Genomic DNA, 7500 nt, shown 5'->3' on the forward strand with positions numbered 1-7500 from the left:
TGTATATATATATATATATATATATTCTCAGGCTTCAGTTCTTTGAATTGACAGTCTGTTGAGTAAAATTATATATATATATATATTCAATGGGAGTGGAAAGGGTAGTGTCTATGACCCCTGATTACCATCCACTCCACATACAATATAAGCCTTTTCATTATGCCAAATTACAGAATGTTAGAGCTTGGAGCTCTAAATAGTCTTGTTTGTTAAATTTCTACTAATGTAGCAGGCACCACATATGAAGCATTTTGTACATATTATCTTCACAACAATTCTTCAAGATATACATAATCATTTTCATCATACAGAGGAGAAAATGGGGACTCAGAGACATTCAGTAACTTGTCTAAGGTTACACAGCTGGTAAAAGGCAGTACTGGAATTTGAACTCCAAAGGTTTGACTCTTAAGGTCTTTCAATTCTCTCTTGCTGTCCTAAAGTTTAGCTAATCTATAAAGGTCCTGAAATCTGAGTACTGCCATCTTTTCCTAAGCCTGGAAATCATGGCTTCCAAAAGAGTTATAGGCTCTTCCATGGTATATGTCCCTTTTGCAGAACCTGAAAAGGGCTCACTTACCTTTAGTTTACAAAAGCTAGCCTTTAACCCTCGAGGATACCAGCGTTCAGTTACAGACCACTTAGAATGCTGACAGTCTCCAGGCTTCAGGACCGGCTCTCTGAGTCATAAAATTAGCATATGCAGATGTCAATAGTCCCCTGAATCCCAGACTAAGAACCCCTTCCTTATAGGATTATACAGAGGAGAAAACTAGGCCCTAACCTTTCATACAAAGAGCTTTAAACGTGACTGTGTTCCAGATCCAGAATATCTGGTGTGTAACGAATTCAGAACCTTCCAGAGAGAGACAACAACATAGTAGGTGCCTAGTGATATAAAGCATTGTGCTAGCCTATGGGGGCGGGGGAGGGGGGGTTTGAGGGATGAGAAAAAAAGGCAACTTCAGCTTTACAGTTCACAAAGCATTTTATTTATTTATTTATTTATTAATTATTTTAATCCTCACCCAAGGATATGTTTATTGATTTTAGAGAGAGGGGAGAGGGTAAAGAGAGAGAAAGAAACATTGGTGATGTGAGAGAGAAACATCGATCTGTTGCCTCTAGTACGTGCCCTGACTGGGGATTGAACCTGCAACCTATGTATGTGTTCAGAGGGGAATTGAACTGGAAACATGTTGGTATACAGGACAAGGCTCCAGCCAGCTGAATCACACCAGCCAGGGCCCACCAGCATTTCTAATACATTAATCCTATGGGGGAAGGAATGACTATGCTACAGTGAAAAAACAAAGCTTAGAGAAGATAAGGTGTGGTTTCCTTCAAGAAGCCTGCAGTTGAGAGGGGAAGGAAGATGTGGAAACAAAGAAGTCCAATGTAAGGAGGGAAAAATAAATGTCATAGACTTGACAGCAAAATATTGGAGGGGGGGGGTGGGCGGTGAGAGGGAACATTGTGTGTGCGGGTTGTCAATCAGACCAGGATCCAGGAAGGCCTCACTGGTGGCATTTGGCCTGTGTCCCGCAGTCAGTGGAAGAAGGGGAAAGAGTTTCTTCGAGGCGCCAGAGGAGTTGTGGCTTCTAAATGGATGGGTTCATGGACCCCACCCTCTCCTGTGACCAAGGAAGAAAGCAGGATTTGAAATGAGGTTCTATCAGGGAGGTATCCTGATCTAAGACAGAACAAAGAAAACCTGGCCAGGCATATTCTAAAATTTTTAAATTTATTGATGAGAGAGAGAGAGAGAGAGAGAGAGAGAGAGAGAGAGAGAGAGAGAGCTGTTGTTCCACTTATGCATTCATTGGTTGATGGTTGCATGGCGAGTTGGAACAACGCTCTAACCAAGTGAGCTACCGGCCAGGGCGCCAGGCATCCGCTAGAGCAGTGCCTCTCACACTTAAATGTTCAAGAACCACCTGTTAACATGCCAATTTTGATTTAGCCCGTCTGGGTTGGGACTTGAGATTCTATATTTCTAACAAAGTACTGGTAATGCTTGATGCTGCTGGTCCGCTGGCCACACTTTGAGGAGCCCCCGCTTTACCTGGGAGCGTGTTAGAGATACAGAATCCGCATTTAAAACAAGAGCCCGAGGGGGTTCACATGCACATTTAACTGTGAGTAGCACTTCTCTAGGGTGTTCGTTCGGCAGCAGGGGCCCACGGGGGTCCAGACTTCCCTGGGCATCGCACACCAGCAGTCTGGTTTCTCTCCGGAGCTCCGGTTCCCGGCAGAGATTTTGGGCCCCGTGAAGCTGTACCTCCGATCCCAAGCCAGTAGCAACTCCGGGAGTTGATCGCCTCGTAATCCTCCTAGCTGGGTTCCTTTCCACCCCAACCCGCGCTTCCCCGGGGCGCTCCAGCTGTTTCCCACCCCCACGCCCAGGCGGCTACTGTGCACAGCTGGAGCCCGCTGCAGCGGGAGCGCCGGCAGCTGCTGCGGCGGGGGAAGCCAGGCGGGGGCGCCGCAGACTAGGCTGTGCGGGAAGACGCCTTTCCGAGGCGGGAGAGGGCAGCCGGAGCGGCGGGCCGCGGGCAGGCGCGAGCTCCGCATCTGGTGCCAAGCAGCGCGGCCCTGGCGCGGCCCCACATTCCCACACCGCGGGAGCGGCGGCTCGCTACCTGGGAGGCGGCGCGCATCACCCCAACCTGCGTTTCATAAACCCGTGGTGAAATGGTTCCCAGCCTCCGGGGCCAGTAATCAGCCCGACCTTCTCCCGAAAGAACTGCTGATTATAATCCCCGAGCCGGGCAAGGGCCTCGGGGGCCTAGATTTTAAGTCGACTGTTTAATATCATTATCATTATTACGAAAAGCCAGCTCCCCCGCGCCCCCTCCCCAGATATACACTTATGAGGTTGGGCGGGGGGTGTGGAACGACCAGAGGGTGGGAACAGGATTGTAAAACCTAACGATTTGCTAAGAAATCCGGGACCCCAAACGCAATTTAGAAAACAGGGAGTTTTTTTTTTACAAGGTAGAGAAGGCAACTGGGCAGAAAACACGCGGCCGCCAAACCCCCGCCGCGCGTTCTCGCCCCCGCGGGCGGGTCCCCGGTGCGCCTCTCCCGGGCCGCGCGCGGAGGAGGCGGCGCGGATTTCGTAGGAAGAGGAGGCTGCCTGGGTACCACGGACCCGGCGCCCGCGCCGCCGAGAGGGGCATCCGCGCTGCCAGCGCCCCCTGCGGCGGGCCACGCTCCTTCCCCCGCGCCTCGCGGCCGGCGAGCCAGCCCCGCGCACTCTCCTCGCCGGCGTTTGAAGCGCGAATTTCCCCGCCAGTTTCCCTTTCCGAGCTCAGCACGTTTCACAGTTAACACCTTCGCGCAGCCACTGCTGCGGGGATGTGGGCATTTCCCCTCGGCGTAGGCGAATGAGTCTGTGTTTTTCCAAGAATGTCAGACTAAACGGACAGTCTTACCATCTATGAAAGCCTACGTGTCTGTCTGGAGGCTTATCGGGTTTGTCCAAACGTGTGTGTGTGTGTGTGTGTGTGTGTGTGCATGTGTGTGTGTGCGCGCTCCTGTCTGCACCCTCCTCTCGCCTGCCCAACCCCGCCCGCGCAGGGCGAAGTAGTCCTATATAGCGATGATAAATATCCCTGTTGATCACTTGATTGATTACCTCCCTGAAAGGTCACGCGGGCTCGCAGTAATTTCCTTTTGCCTAAGGCTCCCTTTTCACTTTTACTCCAGCACGACAGCTCCGAGTACACGGGATCTTTAGTTTGTATTTTAACCCCTCAGTGCAACCCCTCCCGAAAACAATGCAGACAAGAAAAATCGAATAAAATCAACTCGAGACCTTTTAGCTCAGTCGCAGCCGCCCTCCCCATCTCGCCCCTTTCTTTCTTTTGGCCCCTGCCCCCGCCGACTCCGGCTCCCTCTCCCCAACTCCAATGTATTCTGGACACTATTTAATAGATGAGGGTCTTGCAAGTAATGCGGGCGTCCCTTGGGTCTGCATTTCATGTCTGTGGCGCTCTCTCTTTCTCTCCCGTGGACTAAAAATTCGGATTTAAACCACTAGACAAGCTATTAATTTAGCTAGACTACCCAGGGTCCTGAACCCAATTAATTTCTAATAATTATAGCCCAAGGGGGCTAGATAGATCTCCCTGCCTCTTTCTTTTATTGCCACTCCACGCCACCGAGGTCAGCGTATAATAATAAAGTGTATATTTTGAAAGCGATCTGAGAACAGTGAGTTATTGCAATGAATGAAAATTGTTTCCATTTTGGCTAATTGAGCCGGTGGCCGAAAGCTCCAGCTCTGAGACTAAATAAAGAGGACTGTTTCATTTCAACATGAAGAAACCCCTGCCTAGCTCTGGTCACCCAGCGCGAGTTTAATTTCTTAACAGCCAACCTGAAACCCAGCGTTGGGTAAACAGCACTAATAATTGCATTACAATGATTAAATTAATCTTGCTGGTAGCCAGGAGAATATAGGTTGGCGATTGAATAGCAAGATGTAAAAGTTCACTGCACAAAGACAATAGGCCAAGAAATACCTCCAGAAAGAATTCAAACTTTCTTCCAAAGACACTGTGGGGCTGGTGCAATTATAATGCAAGGAAAGGGAAATTTCCTGTTGCGTGCACTGTACTGGAAAGTCGGCTCTTTGTCATTCGTAGCATTCGTTAAAGGCACGTAGGTGGTTGGGGAAGGGGTAAACTTGTCCTCTTCTCTCTTCAATGACTCATCTTCCTTCCAACTCCCACCTCGATTTCCCTGCTCTTGCCCAACAACAACAAACCCCCCCCCAAAAAACCAGAAAGGAAAAAAAAAGATGACAGTAATAAAACAAGCAGATCCAAACAGCCCATTAGCTCATCCACTTTCTAAGGAGGCAGTGCTTCCAGGATGCCCGCTTCCGTGGAAGGAAACGCAATTAGACTGCAGGACCCATGCTACTGCCCCTCAAGGAAACGAATTTCAGGAGGAGAGGGAAAGGCGGGCAGTGGGGGGCGGGCAGCTCGGCCAAACTTGTTGGAGGCCTCTTTTTCTCTTGGGCCAGCGACAGCTTAGACGTCCGGTCGTCGGAGGGTGTCGGGAACCCCAGGGGCCGCTGAACAGAAAGTCACCTGCTTGGGTCTCACGGCTGAGACCTGGGACAGGTGGAACTGACGGGGTCCAGGCGCACGGGAGTGGGGACCCGCCGGGGTTGGCACGCTGGGGCCGCCCCGCTGCGGAGGCGAGCGCAGCCCACAGCTGCTGGGCGTTTGCTCCATCAGGTTCAACACACTTGAACTAGCAACTTAGCTCTTTTCTTAACACTCGCTTAGGGGAGAAAGCCAATGATAAAGAGAGAGAACGGGAGGGAAAAAAGGAAAAGAAACCCAGCTTTTAGGTTTGAAAATCAGAGTGATCAGACGGTGACTATTTTATTTAAACAACAACAAAAAGGAGAATGCCTTGTCTTTTCACAATGGCTTGGCCCGAGGGCACGGAGAAGTTTGTGTTTATTATTTTAGTTAGAAGAGGTTGGATTCACTCTTGTCCGGAAACTCTTGCAAAGATCAGGCAAAAGACCTGAAGTGACCGCCACGCCAGGGACTTGAGAAACCCAAGCGTGGGGGGTGCATCAGTTGCGCCCCACTCCCTCCACCCCACCCTCGCCTCCCTGCCCTCCGGAAAAGTTTAAAATACAGGGATCTTTCTACCTGGGGACGCAGATTTACTTTGCTTTAGTCTTTCACAGCCCACCCAGTCCCTGTCACAGCCCCCACCCCACGCCTAGCCCGCCACGTGGTTTATAATTCCTCAGCAGAAGCAGCTACTGCAGCTTCACATGTGCACTCTGGATGTAATCGTGGGTTTGGTTCCACGGGACCTCCGTTTCCTAGAAAATTCCCAGGAACTCCTCTTAACCTCCTTTCTGCAAGGAGACCCAGATAGAGACTCCCGGTGGGATGAGATGAAAGGGATTAAGGAGAGCCGTGGATGGGGAGGTTGGTAGCGCCTTTTTAATGGTTTATTTTATTTTATTTTTTATTTTTGAAGCTCCCTGGGTGAGAAAGTGAAATGAAATGTCCCAGCCAGATTCTCCTCCTGGCCCGGGCACGCTTGGGTTTCTGGTGGACTCCACCTCCTCTCCCAGGAGCCAAGGCCCTCCAGGGTCTGACAGCTGGGAGGGGCCTGGTCCTCCTGCCTGACCCCTCTGTCCGCTGGCCTAGGTGAGGGTCCCCAGAGAGTCCCTTCCACTGACCAGAAGCAGTTTCTATGAACTTCTTACCGATTCACTTAGGTGCTTCTCTCCCTAGAGATTTTACTTCCTTTCTGCGGATCTCATACCCACCCCCCAATTTCTCCTTTTCCCCTAAGGACACTCACTGCTCAGAGGGAAGATACTCCTCCATCTAAACGGAGAGGAGCCAGCACATGCACAGATCCCTGGGCACCCACGGGCAGAATGTTACAGTGCCTGGTGCTGCTGCACCCACCGAAGGTACCCTGTATGCCCAGGGCAACAGGGACTGCAGAAGGGCTGGCGGAAACCCCAGCTGCCTCTTTAGTGCAGAAGGAATGACAGCTCCCCTTGCCCCTCTGTGTGGACGCCAGAGACTTCTCCGGTGGAAGTTGTTTTACTCCTGCTTTGTGCCATTCCTCCCACTGCACCCTCCCTCTTCCCTTCCTCACGTTTCAAGATCACTCCTCTGTCTCCCTTGGGACCCGTACCTTGGTTCTCCAAGGACCTGTAGCTTACAGCCAAACGCCCCCGGAATTACACAGCTCTGGAGAAAGAGAAACGGTGGGCATGCTTAGCTGTGGTACATCCTTTGAATTTTGATTTTCTCGAAGAAAGATATCTGTGAGCCATTGATGGATGGCCTTTGGGGTCGAACCTGGCTGTTTGCTCATTGACAGCCCCAGCCCTGGTTTTGACAATAAACAACAACAGGTACAACTGGGCACTCTCAATGATCTTCCCTTCCCTCCCCTGACTTCGCCAAACTCACGACCAGGACCTGATTTTCTTTTCCCGTTTCTTTAACTTGAACATCAAGGATGTATTGTTGTCGTACAGAGCCTGAAAAGATTGTAATTTTCTTTTATGGTGTCTGGCAGGATTTGCCACAGATATTAATGGGGGACATAAATAGCTCGGGAAAGGTCCTGAACAAAACTGTTTCACGCAAGGAGGTTGTACCAAGAGAAAATCTATACGTAGCTGGAAATGAATCTACCTTGAACGTTTCTGCTACCCACTTCCTTGGCAAATCCTGTAATAAAAGCAAATTTCAACCATGTATGTTTTGAGGGTGGGAGATAGATTTCCCACCTCCTTCTTCTTACCACCCCGGAGGTTGTGGGTTTAAGCGAATGAGTGAAAATGGCAGGCAGGCTGAGCTGCTGCGGGCGGCGCGGGGCAGCGGCGAGGGAGGCCGGAAGGTGACAGCCGACCTCAGGGAAGGCAGGAGGTCGTGGATATCAAATGCCCGGAGCCTGCCCAGCCCTGGGATTCAAAGGCGAAAATTA

Source organism: Myotis lucifugus, unplaced genomic scaffold (genome assembly GCF_000147115.1).
Source record: "Myotis lucifugus unplaced genomic scaffold, Myoluc2.0 scaffold_53, whole genome shotgun sequence".
Classification (NCBI taxonomy): Eukaryota; Metazoa; Chordata; class Mammalia; order Chiroptera; family Vespertilionidae; genus Myotis; species Myotis lucifugus.